Source organism: Gymnodraco acuticeps, unplaced genomic scaffold, assembly GCF_902827175.1.
Source record: "Gymnodraco acuticeps unplaced genomic scaffold, fGymAcu1.1, whole genome shotgun sequence".
Taxonomy (NCBI): domain Eukaryota; kingdom Metazoa; phylum Chordata; class Actinopteri; order Perciformes; family Bathydraconidae; genus Gymnodraco; species Gymnodraco acuticeps.
In genome coordinates, this window is record NW_022990591.1 from 160,839 (window position 1) to 179,639 (window position 18,801).

General features: G+C 43.7%; 1 pseudogene; it reads left to right on the forward strand.

Annotated features, from left to right (window-relative positions):
• The first annotated feature begins 973 nt into the window (after positions 1-973).
• On the forward strand, positions 974-18,345 carry LOC117554381 (annotated as a pseudogene).
• The last annotated feature ends 456 nt before the right edge of the window (positions 18,346-18,801 follow it).

Here is an 18,801-nt window from a genome sequence, read left to right on the forward strand (position 1 = left end):
TCTTAGAATATGATGCATTGCTGCAGATTAAACTAACCAACAGAATATCAAGGAGTTAAAACATTTAGAGCAGTAAACTGCAATAAATGAAGCCTGCACACTTTAACTTTAGTGAGTTTTTTTTTTAATACAGGTTGTTAACTTGTACTGGGTTGTTTTCACTCTGCTGTATTTCTTTTTTTACTCGTAACTTTGTTCTGCTAGTTTGTAGCTGCATTTCTATTTCTCTCATCCTAATAAGAATCCCAGTATGTGTATAAATACAATATCGTTTTAAATTATACTTGAGTTTTAATTATGATTGATTCTATTAAAGGTGGGGTAGGTAAGTTTCAGAAACCGGCTCGAGTGCACTAACATTTGAAAGTACACGGCCGAAAAGAATCCGCCCTTCCTTCAGACTTCCTTACAGAGCACCTCCTCCAACACACATGAACGCGCACATGACGTCAGCAGACTGGTGAGAGTGGCCGCCTGTTGCTGCAATGCACGCCCATTGACGGCACGCCCAATGACGGCACGCCCAATGACGGCACGAGATACATTTGTGCGTGCACGAGATGGAAGGCTGACAGACAGGGCGGCAATCCAATCCTAAACGGATTGGTTGTACTTTTTACAGCATCACGGCTTCCACAGATGACATTTTTTCATGGATTTTTTGTCAAAGCACTTCAGATATTCATTGCTATCGGGATGTTAAGAGCATTCCATGGAATATAACAAAAAGTGTATCTCGAGCCGGTTTCTCAAACTGACCTACCCCACCTTTAATTGAATTAAACAGGTTTTAATGAATTCTACTAAAATGATTGTTACATTGTAATCATGCAACTATTTTGTTATTTTATTTGCCTCACCAGAAAACAGTCCCACGTCCTCTTGAAGACATTTTGCCTCCTGCTATCGACTTCAGGTTCATCATTGTTGTGTCAGAGGTTAATTCAAGACGTTATGTTTACATTCTAATATAATGAGCATCAGGTAAACGTACCCATTTCTATTTTTTGAATCACAGATGGGATGGAGATGTAAACTATGCAGCATGTCACCACTCAAAGTGATATTTTAAAACATTATCGACTCCATCATGGAACCTTTGGACAGAAACGTGCCTTGCCCTGCATTCATGTAGACTAGCCTGCGCTCTCACTTATCAAGATAAAGGTTGAAATAATCGTCTGTTCTTATTTATTCTAGGACCCATGTGCCATTTTATATAAATCTCTGAGCATGATGGGTTAAAAATAAGTAATCTCTAGTCCCTTCTCGAGTCCCCTCTCTAGACCCAACTCAAGTCCCTCTTCTAGTCCCTTCTCAAGACCCCTCTCTAGTCCCTCTGCTAGTCCCTTCCCGAGTCCCTCCTCTCGTCACTTCCCAAGTCCCTTCTTGAGTCCCCTTTCTAGTCACCTCTCGAGTCCCCTCTCCAGTTCCCTCTCCAGTCCCTACTCAAGTCCCTACTCAAGTCCCTCCTCAAGTCCCTACTGAAGTGCCGTTGGAGGTTCCGCTGGGGGTCCTGCCAACTCCATGCCCTGTCTCGTTGGGGGCCCCGACAACTACTCATCTGCCGGGGGTCCTGCCAACCCTGTGTCCTGTGCCGTTGGAGGCCCCGCCGACGATTCTTCTGCCGGGGGTCCTGCCAACCCTATGTCCTGTGCCGTTGGAGGTTCTGCTGGGGGTCCTGCCAGCTCCATGTCCTGTCCCGTTGGGGGTCCCGCCGACTACTCTTCTGCCGGGGGTCCTGCCAACCCTATGTCCTGTGCCGTTGGAGGTCCCGCCGACAACTCTTCTGCCGGGGGTCCTGCCAACTCCATGTCCTATTCCGTTGGAGGTCCCGCTGAGAGTCCTGCCAATCCCATGGCTTGTTCCGTTGGAGGTCCCGCCGTCACCTGTCTCGCCGGGGGTCCTGCCAACTCCTGGTCCTCTCCCGTGGGGGATCCTGCCGAAGCCTGTCCCACCTCCGGAGCTGTCCCGTCAGCACCTTCCTGCCCGTCCTTCGGAGTTGTTCCGTCGCCGCCTGCTTCGCCCTCGAGCCCCCTGAGAGCCTCAGTCTTCGCCCTCGAGCCCGGCCCCCTGGGAGCCTCGGTCTTCGCCCTCGAGCCCGGCCCCCTGAGTGCCGCGGCCTTCGCCCTCATGCTCGGCCCCCTGAGTTCGCCCACTGTGGCCTTCACCCCTCCATGGTCTCTGCCTTGCCCCCGGGCCGTCCGCCCGAGACCCCCTCCATGGTCTCTGCCTTGCCCCCGGGCCGTCCGCCCAAGATCCCTTCCAGGTCCTCCGCTGTGCTCCTGGGTTATCAGCCCAAACCCGTCCTCCTGACCCCCTCCACCCACCCTGGTGGCCATAGTTTTGGCCCTAACTCTTGAAATTGCTTAGAAACTCTTGACAATTTATTTGTATTTTTACCAAAGCAACAGACTTTACCTGTACAGTTGATAAGGCTGGTTATTAAACAAAGGGAGGAGCTGCAGACAGGTGAGGGTGTCAAAGTCCAATTATGACATTTTACCAGACTCCACTTTACACGTCGACGGAGCAGTAGGAGGAAAACAGGGTGAGTGTTAACACCAGGCTCTGCTTCTTTTTTAGATGATAATAATTTACTCTGTTAAACTATATGTATATATGTATGTATATTTCCTAGAGTCCAAGGTGACATTTTCAAATGTTAACTTTTGAATTTCCTGGTTTCTGATTCATCAGAGTTACATAACAGGTAACCGCCCAGCCTGTCTGAAGTCTGACTGATTTGCTGTATTTAAACCACTGTTTATCATTATGATGGTTTAGATTTAAATGTGTGTGTGTGTGTGTGTGTGTGTGTGTGTGTGTGTGTGTGTGTGTGTGTGTGTGTGTGTGTGTGTGTGTGTGTGTGTGTGTGTGTGTGAAGAGTGACAGGTCTAATGACAGACCTCTGCACTTCAGTAATGAACCTGGACCCTCAGACACAAAGTAAGAGTCTGTTTCTACTGTAAACTGACCTGAAGAGGATTCAGTTGTTTTAATATCTGATAATCTGAACTGTTCTTTTATGATCGCAGCAATGAAACTCAGTAGAGTACAGTAACAACGTTTAATTGAACTCTTGCTCCTTGGCATCATCAGCGATAGTAAATGATCTGCTAGTCCTCATACCTTGACATGTTGGACTTTGTGTTAAATAAAGCTAATAAAATTCAAACATGTAAAACCTTTCACTCTCAAATGAATTGTAACAGCAGAAACCCACAAGCACGACTGAAAGTTCAGAACGAGTCAGAAAATCTTTAATCAGGTAAAGTCAAAAGCTGCTCTCATCAAGAACTGATGATATTTAAAACATGTTGTTTCCACAGATGGACAGAGTCTCCAGTCCCCAGTCTGTCTCTGAAGAGTGACAGGTCTAAAGACTTTAATCCAAACTTCAGTGATGAACCTGGACCCTCAGACACAAAGTAAGAGTCTGTTTCTACTGTAAACTGACTTGAAGAGGATTCAGTTTTTAAATAATTTGATAATGTAAACTGTTCTTTAATGATGTGCACAGTAAACTAAAAGAAAATGCAGGAGAGTACAGTAAGATAGTATAGAACAATTTTGGATGTATTTGTTTTTTGAGGTGCAATATATGACTCAGCAGCTTTAACCTATTAAGCCCCATTACCCCGCGGGCCGGGGAAAATTCGCAACATCTGCAAGAAACAGCGTCTGAGGGCTTCTTAACATTTATATAAATGTATATAAATACCACATTTTTAGTCATTCCGACACAATCAACACTTATAGTTTCATGTCTTGTTACATGAGAATAGATCATATTTGTTAAGTGTTATTATGGGAGAATCACTATTCTTGTGGTACTGCTGCCTTATTAGGCCCATATTGAGCAGCGCATATTAAGACCAACACTCATGTACAACAAGTTCCTTACTTGCAATAAATCAGCACTAATTAGAGGGTTATTCAACTAATGGCTTATTTCTTGTAGAATATGGTCATGCAGAATAAGGCATTAATAACTGTTTTATAATGACTACTAAAGAGCCAATATACTGCTAATATGCATGTTAATGAACAACTAGTTGATGGTTAATTTGTGTACCTTAATATAAAGTGTTACCAGATCATTAATTTACCCCTTTTAGAAGAGAAGTTATTGTCATTTGTTCTGGGAATGTCATTTTCAAGCCTGAGACCTGAAAAACAAGCTTGGGGCTTAACCTGTTAAGCCCGAGAGACCCCGGTACCGGGGCCCTCCCACAACATCTTGCAGGAAACAGTGTCTGAGGGCAAGTTCATTTAATAAACTATGAATGTTTTATATCCATGTAACGGGAAGAAACTCATGTAACTGATCTTTTTTTCTTTTTAAAAAAAAAATAAAACCCACAATGCTAACGCTGAGCCTCTGAATTAGCAACGAGCGAAAAATGCTAACAGATTACTGCACCGAAAATCACTCACAAAACCTTATTATTGATCTTTTCTGCACATCCAATACATGGATTCACATCGTGAGGTGACACGGAATCGATGGGTGCAGACATTACCACTCAATGATACAAACTCGCGACATTATAAACAAAAACAGACATCAAAACATGTGGCGCTAGGTAGCTAAAAACGCTAACATGGATTACCTGCGTCGTAGTTTGGTCAAAAGTGGTCTTCAATGGCATTAAAACGATAAAAACGCTGCTGAAGTTAATCCATAGGTTAATCCAATGTGTCTGTGTCCCTTTGAAATGATTTTTGATCATCCATATGCAATAAAACGGCTTTTCCGTTTCCAGATGTCAGAGCTAGAGATAGGTTCGCTCTGATGCAAAACTAATGCGCGAAGCCCACACCTTTTTTTTTTATACCGTGTGTGTGTGTGGGGAAATTCCCCTTCGATGTGCAAAATAGTCATTATATACAGTCTTTAATTAACTATTAGTAGAGAATAACGAGTAATGAATATACTTTATAGGGATCCTATTAATATCTAATAATAAAAATGATAAAATTCAATAACATGCTTTAACCACCAGGTGTCCCTTTCTATCAGCTGTGCACCGTTATGGTGTAAATACAGCCTATCTACCAATTGGATCAAATATAAAAGTCAGGCGAATTAGTGTTGATATTGCAAGGAGACGTATTGTGTGAAAAGAAATGTAAGATGTTGTTCAATTGCTTATATATTTATGATCCACGTCTCGTTTTCAGTTTTGGCGGCAGTTCTCCTGTTTGTCTAGAAGTCTTCTCATCAGGGCTCTATAAATAGAGAACTACGGCAGATATGTAATATTTAATGCAGCCGAACCGTGTATTACAATGCCGTTATGTGATGACTTTCAAAGAGAAAAGCAAGAACACTCGGAATAAAGTATTATTTTATTTTTTTTAAATGTTTTCGGATTACACATCACATAAACCCCATTTCCCAGCGTGCATTGTGGCTAAACCATCCAATCATCGAGCTGAGGATCTTGCCTACGTCTGTTTCCGGTATTGCTTATGACGTGTGTATTTTGTTGTACACACATTCCTTCACATTTCAATTTTAATGTACATTAAAGTATTTCGTGAGGCCTTCTAAAATGTTTTTCAATATAACTACGGTTGTAGTTGAAGAGTTTGTAAATTAACATGAACCAAAACTGTTGCCTGGCAACGCAATCGCACAACGTCACGTCCGTTAATTCCACATCCACACGCATGGATTAACATCGATTTAATACATTAATGTAGCCTTTGTTTCTGCTGAAAGAGGTGTCGACCAGCTGGGGCAACAAGAAAATCGGCGAAATCGAGTGTGACTATTACAAAATAAATCATTATTATATTAATATTGACAATAACCACCGACCGTCGTGGTAGAGCATTTGCTTGGCATTTCCGGGTATTTCTCCACTGGTTGGGCCATGTTAACAATACCGTGTAACTGTCACGTTTGAAGGGACGAAATCGTGACATCTTCACGTCTCCCAGCATGGTAAATCATCACATGTTCACGTCTTGCCGTGATACCGGGTTGGTCTCAGTAGATACAGGGAACATGTGCTCCTCTGGGTGGTCTTGAATCCAGACAGGATGCTGTTTGGTTTTTATAATAATGTGAAGTTTAAACTACCTACCTGATCGCAAATATATATTATATAGAGACCTTTTTAAAATACCAAACTAGAATTTTCCACCTTGTTGTACCTCTGGTGAGAATCAGCTCCACTAATGTAAAGTGCTTTTAAAGGATGTGTTGATCTCTACAGAGGGAAGAGGAAGAGTGGTGTTCCTGTGGAGGAGCAGCTGTCCAGCTGTGCTCTGTGTCAGGACGTCCTGAAGGATCCAGTCTCTACCAGCTGTGGACACTGGTTCTGCAGACAGTGCATCGCCTCATACTGGGAGCAGCGCCCTCCATCAGGAGACTCCTGCTGTCCTCAGTGTGGAGAAAGATGGAGCATTGTACAAAGTAAGAGCCGAACACATGCAGCATCTTTACCTCCGCCTGGGCTCTGGGTGTTTCCAACAAATATTGTCTCATCTGATCTGTTATATAACATTGTTTTTTAAAGTTTGTACACAAATATTTACCATGGGACAGCAGCAGTGTTTCCTTAAAAAAAGCTGTCAGTCTAAATCTCAGGAAAACTTTAGTCCTGCACAAATATAACACTTGCGTGTGATCAGAGGTGGGAAATAACTAAAGTGAATCTTAACTTAATCTTAATCTCAAGAACTGTACTTAAGTACAATTTAGAGGTACTTAATGCTGCCTGTACTTCTAGTCCACTACATGTATTTAATAGCTTTAGTTACTTCACAGATGAATGATGTGAAATCTAATCAAGTGTTGAATCAGACTTTAGTTCCACCTGGAGTAAATCCACCAGCTACCCTGCAGTATACAAAGTACTTCAGACTAGCTGCACCTTCACCAGCTTTGAGAACACTTTCATGATCAATCATTATAAAACATATCATATATATTATTCTGAAATGGACCAATCTGCACAACGACTACTTTTACTTTCGCTACTTTCACTATATTTTGATGAGAATACTTTCCTACTTTCACTTGAGGAACATTTTGAATGCAGGACTTTCACTGAAACAGAGTATTCCTACACTCTGGTACTTCTACTTTTACTCAAGTACAAGATCTGAGTACTTCTACTTTTACTCAAGAACAAGATCTGAGTACTTCTACTTTTACTCAAGTACAAGATCTGAGTACTTCTACTTTTACTCAAGAACAAGATCTGAGTACTTCTACTTTTACTCAAGTACAAGATCTGAGTACTTCTACTTTTACTCTAGTACAAGATCTGAGTACTTCTACTTTTACTCAAGAACAAGATCTGAGTACTTCTACTTTAACTCAAGTACAAGATCTGAGTACTTCTCCTACCTCTGCGTATGATAGTTATGATATCTGCCAGCTAGTATTTGGTTGTTCCTTCTGGAGTCTTCATGTCCAGAATTTGTTTATTTGGTTTATTGTTGAGTTGTAAAGCATGGACGACGGGGTGCTGGGTCTCCACTCTTGTATCACTTTATTATCAGATCTTCTTCCAGGTTTTTTGTGAAGTGTCACGATTCTTAGTTGACTTTATTTGATCATTTCAGTAAAAATTAACGTTCATATTTCTCTCTTTGATTATAATACTGATGAACGTTCAAAACAAAGCACTTTGGCAACTTACCACTTACGTTTTAAAATGCTTAATAAGCACCGTAACTTTCATGATATAATTTCTCCGTCATAATCGGTTGTTTCCGTGAACGGCCGAATGTTGTGTGACGGCAAATTCTGCGGCCGCAATGCATTGTGGGGCAGCATTTTCTCCTTTTCTTTCGTAAAGGAAGGTCCAGTGTTTCCTAAACTAAAGGAGGTTATAGAGGACATTTGAAACCTCCTTTCCTATCATCTAGAGCAGGGGTGGGGAACCTCCGGCCCCGGGCCATATACGGCCCGCAAGACCATTTGGTACGTCCCTCAAGGTAATTTATAAACGCACGCAAAAAAGAAAAAAATTAATGAAATCTAGACCGCAAAATAATTAAACAAGCGAGTGCCTGTTTTTCCTGGCGACGCGTGGTCAGGGTCAATGAACACAACACGAGCCTAACGTGTCATCACGTGGTATATGTCTCGCCTGGCAGGGGTGCAGTTCTGACGGAGAGCACCAGAACGCCGCTCCGGGCCGGGACTTCACAAATGTCAGTACCCATAAGGAGCCGTACACATGCCGCAGTTTTTGCCTGGCTGTGTCTTTAGCTGAAAGCCCAGTGGCGATCTGTTCATCTGTCATTCTGATCATACAGTCAATAACTTTGTTGTTATTAGCATCTGGTTAGCTAGCTATGCTAACGAATATAAGAAGCTTTTTCTACAACCAGTGAGGTAAAGGCACATCTTTATATGATCATTATAGTTATAAAAAAATAAGAGAATACAGTAAACGGGTATAAAATACTATATGACAGTAAACAAAAGTTGTTATTAATAAACAAGAATACAGTTTGAAAGGAGAGTGATTTGTAAAATATCTGCTTACAGGTCTGTTTCATCTGGGTGTTGAGAGATGTATCCATAGATCTCCTAATGTTGCTCTCAAAGTGCACCAGATTGATGCTTTTAACTTCAACATTTAAAAACAAATCTTCCCGGGGGAGCATGCCCCCAAACCCCCCGAGAGGAGGTTAGGTCCTCCCCCCCACTTAAATCATGTCCACATGGATAGGATACTAAATACCTTTGCACACATCTTGTGTCCATATCTTTCTGTTTTGGTGGTCATGCCACACCGTGCACGTGAATGCGTGCACGAGTCATGGTGAGATATCTGGATTCAGAGGTTGCTTTTTCTTTGCACAGAATGAAAGAAAGGCCAAATGAATGGGCTGTGATTTTAGTATTTTTAAGCAGAGGACAATAATTTTACGGCCCTCGGAGGGTGTTGAAAAAATTGAAATGGCCCTTGAGAGGAAAAAGGTTCCCCACCCCTGATCTAGAGAATTTGAACGGCTCTTATCATGGCGGCCACTGAGGGACTTCCGGGTCATTTCACTCCATTAGGAAGGTTCCTAAGCTAAACTCACAATTCGACTGCAGCCTTAGTCTTCTCTTCCCTTTTGCTCCCTGTTTGGTCGTCGTCTTTCCTGTCCATGTTACCTGCTCATGTCACACAGCAGTCCTTTATTTTCATCCTCAGATTCTCAAAAGCCTGTTCCTGATTCTCTCATGTTCCCTTCTCTTCCAGCAGATAGTGGTCTGCAGGAGGTTCTAGATGAACATAGGCTCAGTCTGAGGAGGAGATGTGAACGTGTGACTGAAGGGACTGATCAAAGTGAAACCCTCCTCAACAGCATCTTCACTGAGCTCTACATCACACAAGGCCTCAGTGAAGAGGTTAATACCCAACATGAGGTGAGGCAGCTGGAGACAGCTTCCAAGAAGAAGCCCCTCCATTACACTCCAATCAAGTGCCAGGACATCTTTAAAGCCTCACCTGACCAACAGACTCCCATCAGAGCGGTCCTGACCAACGGAGTCGCTGGAGTTGGAAAAACCTTCTCAGTGCAGAAGTTCACTCTGGACTGGGCCGAGGGTTTGGGAAACCAAGATGTCAGTCTGGTGATCCCGCTCTCCTTCAGGGAGCTGAACCTGATCAAAGGAGAGCAGTACAGTCTTCTCAGGCTGCTCCATGTTTTCCATCCAACCTTACAGAAGGTCACAGCAGAGCAGCTGGCTGTCTGCAAAGTGCTGCTCATCTTTGACGGCCTGGATGAAAGCAGACTTTCTCTGGACTTCAGAAACAATGAGGTTGTGTCTGATGTCTCACAGAAGTCCTCAGTCAACGTGCTGCTGACAAACCTCATCAGGGGGAAGCTGCTTCCCTCGGCTCTCGTCTGGATAACTTCCAGACCTGCAGCGGCCAATCAGATCCCTCCTGAGTGTGTGGACAGGGTAACAGAAGTACGAGGCTTCACTGACGCCCAGAAGGAGGAGTACTTCAGGAGGACATCGAGAGATGAATACCTGTCCAGCAGAATTATCTCTCACATCAAGAGCTCCAGGAGCCTGCACATCATGTGTCTGATCCCAGTCTTCTGCTGGATCACTGCTGCAGTTCTGGACCACATGTTGACTACAGACCAGAGAGGAGAGCTGCCCAAGACCCTCACTGACATGTACTCACACTTCCTGCTGGTCCAGACCAAGAGGAAGAAGCAGAAGTATGAAGAGGGACATGAGACGAGTCCACAGCAGCTGACGGAGGCTGACAGGGAGCTTCTTCTGAAGCTGGGGAGGCTGGCGTTTGAACATCTGGAGAAAGGACACATCATGTTCTACCAAGAAGACCTGCAGCGCTGTGGTCTTGATGTCACCGAGGCCTTGGTGCACTCAGGAGTTTGTACAGAGATCTTCAAAAGAGAGAGTGTGATCTTCCAGAAAACAGTCTACTGCTTTGTTCATCTGAGCATTCAGGAGTTTCTGGCTGCAGTCTACATGTTGCACTGTTACACCAACAGAGACACAGAGGTACTGAAAGACTTCCTGAAGGAAGACTGTGACTATTACTTAGGTGATGGCAGTGATCAGGATTACCCATCCCTGGATGCCTTCTTAAAGGGAGCCATGAAGAAATCCCTCAGAAGTAAAAATGGCCACCTGGACCTGTTTGTCCGCTTCCTCCACGGCCTCTCTCTGGAGTCCAACCAGAGACTCTTAGGAGGCCTGCTGGGTCGCACAGACAACCGTCCAAAGATCATCTAGAGAGCCATCAGCAACCTGAAGGAGATGAGAAGTGATGAAATCTCTCCTGGCAGGAGCATCAACATCTTCCACTGTCTGACAGAGATGAAGGACCACTCAGTACATCAGGAGATCACAGAGTTCCTGAAGTCAGAGAACAGATCAGAGGAACTCTCTGAGATCCACTGCTCTGCTCTGGCCTACATGCTGCAGATGTCAGAGGAGGTTCTGGATGAGTTGGACCTGGAGAAGTACAACACATCAGGGGAGGGGCGACGGAGACTGATTCCAGCTGTGAGGAACTGCAGAAAGGCACAGTAAGTCCAGGGGCCTCATTTATAAAGCCTTGCGTAGGATTCACGTGGGAAGGTTGTACGTAGGACAAAGCAAATAAATACGCACAGACATTTTCCGATTTATAAAACACTGCGTACCGGCGTAGAACGTGCGCACGGCACGTCCTACGCCGGTTTTCCCTTTATAAATCAACTCGAAATGCGGCACAGCTTTTGCGGGCTTCACGTAACGCCCATGTTTACCTATAAACAGTCAAAGAAACGCCCCGTATTAATATTCATTCAGACTGACTGCAGGAAGAAGATCTCAGGAAATTACGACAGAACAGCTTAAAAAGACTTTTCACACCGTGTCAGATTTAGGTTCTTTTGGGGAGGTCGAGAGACAAATTTGGTGGATGCCGTTTGAACCAGAGTAGCAGCATGGAGGTCGGATCGTCACCAAAATAAACAAGTGGTCCGAAAAGAGTTAATGACAAAATACACATAACCTTCCTCAGGCAGTGTGTCAGTGAAGGCTTCTCAATTCTCTAAATCCCCCTCCTGGACTCCTGGACTCCTGGACTCCTCCGGTAGTGACCCGGAAATGAATTTCAGCGCGCCATGTTGAAGGACATCTCATTTCTCTAAATGCACATCGAGGATCGAGCGTCGAGGAGGCTCTCTGGAGGAGCTATAATAATAATAATAATAATAATGCATTACATTTTTTTTTATTAGAGCGCTTTTACAGGTGCTCAAAGCGCTTTACAAGTACACATTACACATATTAGACATGTAAGAGTCATTACTGCGGACATTACCCACAGGAGCAAATGCGGGTAAAGTGTCTTGCCCAAGGACACAACGGCCTGACGCAGTGGCGGCCGAGGCGAGATTCGAACTGGAGTTCACCAATGATCTGATGACCAACGCTCTAACCACTGCGCCAAAAACGCCCCAATAACTATAACCGAGGATACACTGATGGTTCCTCCACGGCTCCTCCACGGATGTATTTCCGGGAACGGTGGAGGCGTGACGCACGGCCGAACTTATCTCAGCCAATGACAGCTCTGCATGCATCCCCTGGATATTATTTTAGAAACTGCTTTCATTGCGTCGCAATGTTTCCAGAGAGAACAGCTGTGAGGTCCGTGCAGAAAGCAGAGCAGTGTTTTTTATAATATATATCACTCAGTATAACAGGCCTACTCTCTTTATTTGCTTTAGTTTAGTAGGGATATATCCAGTCGCTGATAGTGTTGCGTTATTATGAGAGTGCTCTCATACTTGTTTGATTCTGAAATTATATATTTATATAAATATACGTGTGTGTATATGTCCGCATCTGTAGCCTGTTATAGTCTCATTATACCGCTCTGTGAATGAATCAAAGTAAATATAGAAGTGGTCATGAACACATCTGTCCATCAGACAGAGGGCTGCTGCCTCCTGTCATCATTAATGGACGTCTCTTTCAAATGACCGCTCAGAGGAGAGGAGTTCTCCTTTCTCTAACCGCCTGCTGCTTCCCCTCCTCTCTCCTCGGTTCCCCTCCTCGGCTCCTCCGCTCGCATCTCCTGTGGGCGGGACTAAGTATCGAGGATAGGAGTCGAGGAGGGGAAATTAGAGAATTGCCTTCAGTGTGTTTGTGCCGGGGACAGGAGACCCCCCCCCCCCCCATGATGAGAAACTATAAGAAAGAGTCAAAGAATTTAAATTGTTTTATTTGGTGGTTTGTGTTTCAGCTGTCAATCAGCTGTGCGCAGCGTCTCCACTGCAGCCTGTGCGTCTCAACCCCCCCGGCCCGCAGCAACTCTTACTTTCCATACCTGTGTTTTAAATAACATATCCTTATTTATTTATGTCTCCAAGTTATGTGTTTGTGTGCACAGAGGAGTCGCAAAAAGGCGTGTGTTTAATCATTTTAAGATTGGCTTTAATCAGATATTGTACTTGAGTAAAAGTAGAAGTACAAAGATCTAGTACTCCTTTTTATGCTAACACTTTTTGTAATATTTGTGTGACAGACTTGCTAACTGTAGGCTCTCAGAGACTCACTTTGAAGTCGTGGCCTCAGCTCTGAAGTCTGACCCCTCCCATCTGAGAGATCTGGACCTGAGTATCAACAATCTGAAGGATTCAGGAGTGGAGCTGCTGAGTTCTGGACTAAAGAGTCCAAACTGCAGACTGGAGACTCTCACGTGAGTTCAATAACTGTATATAATAAAAAATAATAATAATCTCATTATTATAATTATATATTTGTTCTCGTTGTTAGAGAATAATTCTGTCTTGCTCCTAAGATATTTAACCTTTCTGCCTGTTGACGTGTATGACCAACCCTGACTCTTCTATCTGTCTTAAGGAATGGAGGCCTCAGCTATAATGTTGATATTAGTTTTATGACCGGTCAACTCTCGGTCACAGAGCCTAAGAGTCAGACAAGTGATTGAGTGTCTCCAGATGTTGGGGCTATCTCCAGTGTTCCCAGAACTCTCTGCAGTCAGAACCTCTGGCTGTGTGACTTGTGATGTGAAATTCTCCGGCCGATACTTGTAATAAACCACCAGTGTTTGACATCAAAGCTCCAACTCTCCTCGTCTCTCTCTGAGTCCTGACTCTCCATGGCTGCAGAAGTTTCCCTTACACTCGTTATTTATGATTTGTAGATTTTGGCCGAGAACAAATATATTTAAAACGTTTTCTTTCAGTTTTTGCTTATTGATCAGAATAACAAAGATCAGATTCAGCTTCCACAGACTGTCAGTACTGATGATGTCATGGTCTATTTTTTTATTTTTTTTATTTTGAAATGTATGACCTCTTGCTTTTCTAGTTTGACTTCCTGTCTTTGGTTTCCCAGTGTTTATCTGATTGTGTTCACCAGTTGCCCTTGTGTTTCTGCTTGCCCTCCCCAGCTGTGTCTTGTGATTAGTATTGTGTCAATGGGTCGATCTCAAGTTACCTATTTTTCATTTCCTCGCTCCTCGGTCTCGGTATCACCGGAAATTGATTTGTTTGCGCCATCTTGAGGAGCGTCCCAGTGGCCTTATTTGTGCCGGAGGATCGAGGAGCGAGGAGCGATCCCAGCGAAGGGAGTTTCCCAGCGAAGCAGGGAAACTAATTTCCCTGCTTCTTCTCCCTTCTCGTGGTTTCCTTAGCTGCGTCTCACTTCTCTTAACTTCGATCCTTGCGTCCCTCACTTGCCTCTTTTCCTTGCGTCTTACGGCCCCTACACACGGCGGCGTGCGTTGCCGCTTCAACGCTTCTGCCCATTCACTTTGAATGGGGTGACGTCACGATTCGCCGAACTGCATTGTGGGAGCAAAGCGTAGCTTCTCTCGCGGTGCTCGCTGCAAAAGTAGAGCAATGTTCTACTTTTGACGCCTCGACGGAGGCGTCAGCCAATCAAATCCTGTTTATGCAAATCTGCCAGTACAAGCACTAGCCAAGACACGCCCACCGCCAAGCGGCAACGCACGTCGCCGTGTGTAGGGGCCGCGCGTCCCTCCCACCAGGGAAGCATGGAGAGACGTCCTGGTGAGTTTTAAGAGTTTCAATGGGACGTCCTTTCCTCCGGAGCGTCACGTGAAGCGACGCCCGTTTTTGATGACGCCGCACAGCTGATCGTCTGACACACACAAACACCCCCCCCCACCTGCTGTTGTAGACCCAAATAAATAAAATAAGAACAGCCATTCTTAAAATGTATAAACAAACAATAGTTTAATATTTATTTGAGTGCATAACAGAAATATTGTGGGTTAAATAATTGTGAACAGTAACGGTGTAATCGTAACGGTATTGTTAGGCATACAAATAACATGAAGTAACGGCACTACAATTGTGTTGGCTGTTAAACTGAGACAAATCACATAATTCATGTCTCAGCTGTGACTGAATGGAAATGACAATAAATAAAAATGTAAAACGAAAAGAGCTGTTCCTGCTCACAGACATTAAATCTTTCTCTCTTTTAATTGTATTGTGTTCATAATAAACATTTGTTGGAGATCATGAAATTTGTTTCCAATAAATTAATAAAATGATTTTTGTCCACTTTGTTGTTCAGATATATCACATATTTGTAACTAAATTATGCATTCATTGAAATAAAAAGCAGTTTAAACTGAGGAGTGAGTCCCGTGAGGTTCATGTGTTTTCTTCACTCCGCTGGGAAACTGCTCTCATGTCAAGAAGCATGAGATCAGTGCATGCACTGCATCGTCCAATCAGTGAGCGATACACAGTAAAGGGGGCGGGGCGAGTGGCTGAGGATTTCACCGGAGGATGGTCCGGTGGTTCCTCGGTTGTCGCTCCTCGGATCCTCGATCCTTCGGGCACAAATAAGGGCAATGGGACGCTCCTCAAGATGGCGCAAAAAAAATCAACTTCCGGTGATACCGAGGTGCAAGGAAATGAAAAATAAGTAACTTGAGATCGACCCATAGCGCCTCTCTATGCACCCCTGGAGGAAGGGTCTAAGACTCTGGGATGGAAGTTAAGAGAAGTAGCTTTAGTCTTGTCTTCCCTCGTGCTTCTCGTTGGTTCGTCGTTGTGTTCCTGGTTTGGTTCCTGTTCCCCGGTTTGTGCATGTTAAGTGTGTCCTTGTTATCTTGGTAATCTGCTTGTTGGTGGATTAAAGCTCGTCTGAACAGATTATTAAACCTTCACTTATTTGAAAAAAGGAACACTGTTTTCTAATCATGTTTTCTTTATTCAGACTGAGCGGCTGCATGTTGTCAGCGATCAGATGTTCTGCTCTGATCTCAGCTCTGAAGTCCAACCCCTCCCATCTGAGGGATCTGGACCTGAGTCACAACATTCCACAGGATTCAGGAGTGGAGCTGCTGAGAGATCTTCTGGAGAGTCCAGAGTGCAGACTGGAGACTCTCAGGTCAGTTCTCCATCTGTAACTTCTGTGCTGAGATGAAGAGAGTTGTGTTGACTCTGAGCTGCAGACATCAGGCTGATATCACTCTGATCCTCGCTGAGCATCTTAATGCTGACTCTCCTACCCTGCATAATGCACTCATCTCTAACACCTGGAACTCACCTTATATTCTGCAGCACGCTTTAAATACATTGTATTAAAAAAATACAACAAATGAATGTTTCTATTAAAACTCCGAAACACTAATATGTCTCTGTGTTCTGAAGCTACACGATGCTTCCACTGACTGAATAGTTCAAACTGAAGATGCTGTGATTTGATGACTAAAATAAATACTCTGGATGTTTTTCTTCAAAATTCATCCTGAAATATTTGCCATCTTTGTAAACGTTGTGATCTTGAGTTGAATCAGTTCCTGTGGGTTTTATTGGTCTGGCTGCACATCATGAGTTAGTGTAGATCAGGGGTGCCCACACTTTTTGGGCTGGTGAGCTACTTTTGAAATGACCAGCTCACCGAGGTCTACCAACCAAAAATAAAATCCCAAATTGCAAGGGTTGCTCAATAACACGTTTTATTTATACATGGGATAATAGGGCTGCAACAAACGACTCATTTGATAATCGATTAATCTATCGATTAATGAAACGACTAATCGACTATTCAGACTATTACTGTATGCCTTGCACAATTTCTCAAACCCTCTTGTTTAGCCATCAACTTTTAGATTTAGCTTGAGGTTGTTTTAGGCATGTGGAAACTAACAATGAAGACAATAAAGAGTAATACTTGATTCAAAAATACATATATTATTAAATTAACAAATTGTTTACAAAACTAACATTGCTTTTTATTTAAATTAAATAAATAATATTTCGCATCAAAAGAAACAACAATGTTTTAACAAATCGTATTAAATAATCTGATGACAGAACTGTGAACAGAATAGCTGAAACTTTAACAAAAGAGTAACTCAGTTTCCTCTAATCATTAACCCATGTTTGTATCATTGAGTTAACTGCGTGTGTTGCTGCTAGCATACATAACACCTGACGGGGAAACGTTACTCGTGGACGGGGCTGCAGAGCTGCTAGAAAGACAGTCGAACCCGGTGCATTCCTCAGTCTGGATGCGGTGCACTTTTGATAAATGTTTAGACACATTGCTCGTGTTCCCGCCCTCACATGCTGAACTCTCTTGGCAAGGAGCATTGTCCACCTCAAGACGGGTAACATGTAACCACACCTTGGAGCGCTTCTCTCCGCCATCTCCTCCGTGTGTTGCTACATGTAGCAGCCGCGTGTGTGTAAACTGCCCCGCCCCCTCGCGCACAGACGGGAGAGTCTGGATTGGAAAGGTCGAAACTACACCGACCATAGACGCATTTGTTTGTCTTTTTGCATGTTAGAAACGAGTTGGCGACACTAAGACTGCGAGATAATATTTGTGTAGCAATAATACATGACCTTTCTCTTTCTCAACTCGCTACTCGGAGGGAAGTCGCTGTCATATGCCTTGTGAACACTCCGATAATGCCTCTCCACGTTACCTTTCTTTGGCAGAGCGACGCTTGCTTTACAAATAAGGCAAATAACCTTTGAATGTGACATCACAAACAAATATTCTTCCTCCCATTCTGGGTGGAAGTGGTTTGTCTTTAGCTTCTTGCTCGGTCCCGCACTCATGTTGTTGTTTGTCTCTTGTTTGTCTCTTTAACTTAATTTGAGTTTTCCCGGCACTTGACTGACTTTGTATCGCTTTGCATTCTGGGTTAACAGACTGGAAAGCGATAGGTCGCTTTTTCTGTCAATCAAGTAAACTCCTGAATTAAGTGGCAGGGAGGAGGGATCAAAACCTGTTTTGTCTATTTTAACGGAACAGGATTTTTTTTTATGAATGACTCGCGATCTACCAGCATTGCCCTCGCGGTCGACCGGTCGCCCGCGGTCGACGTACTGGGCACCTCTGGTGTAGATGGAGCAGAGTCTCAGATGTGAAGTCACCTCTTTATTATTGAAGGAGAAGCACGTTGTCTTTCATATTAATGAGAGATCTTTTCACTTTTTCTCTCTTACAGCTTTTACCTTTGGAGTTTCCACTTTCTAACCTTCTTCTTCTCTGATCAGATTATTAAACCTGGAGTTATTTCAAACATGAACTTTGTTTTCTAAAGTGACATCATGTTTTCTTTATTCAGTCTGGAGAACTGCAGTTTGTCAGAGATCAGCTGTTCTGCTCTGGCCTCAGCTCTGAAGTCCAACATCCATCTGAGAGATCTGAACCTGAGTGACAACGATCTGCCGGATTCAGATGAGGAGCTGCTGAGAGATCTTCTGGAGGGTCCAGACTGCAGACTGGAGACCCTCAGGTCAGTGAGGGGTCTCTGCTGGTTCAGCAGTATTGTATTAAACACAGGGATGTGTTTCTCTCACTAGGATCACAACAAGTCAGTGATGTTACCCACTGACTGCAGGTTCAAAAACAAACACTGTAAGCAAAGCTACATTGAGTAAGTAACCTTTTAACAGACATATGGGATTTTACAGAAGAGTGAAAAGATACTCTATTTTGTTTTCCTGTTATGTTTTTTGTTTCTAGATTACTGAGCAGTTATTTCCTCCGATGCAGCTGAGAGCAGTCAGTCGTAGTGTTTGCAGAGAAGATATGATGGGATGTAAAGCCTAACGGCCCGTCCACACAGCGGCGTTGGAAGCTTCTGCCCTTTCACTTTGAATGGGGTAACGTCACTTTTCGTCGAACTGCATTGTGGGAAGCAGAGCGGAGCTTTCCTGGCGTTTCAGATTTCAAAGGTTGAGCAATGTTCAACTTTTGAAGCCTCGGCAGAAGCGTCAGCCAATCGAATCATATGCCAGTACAAGCTCAAACCGCTGCTTGTGTGTCAGGGG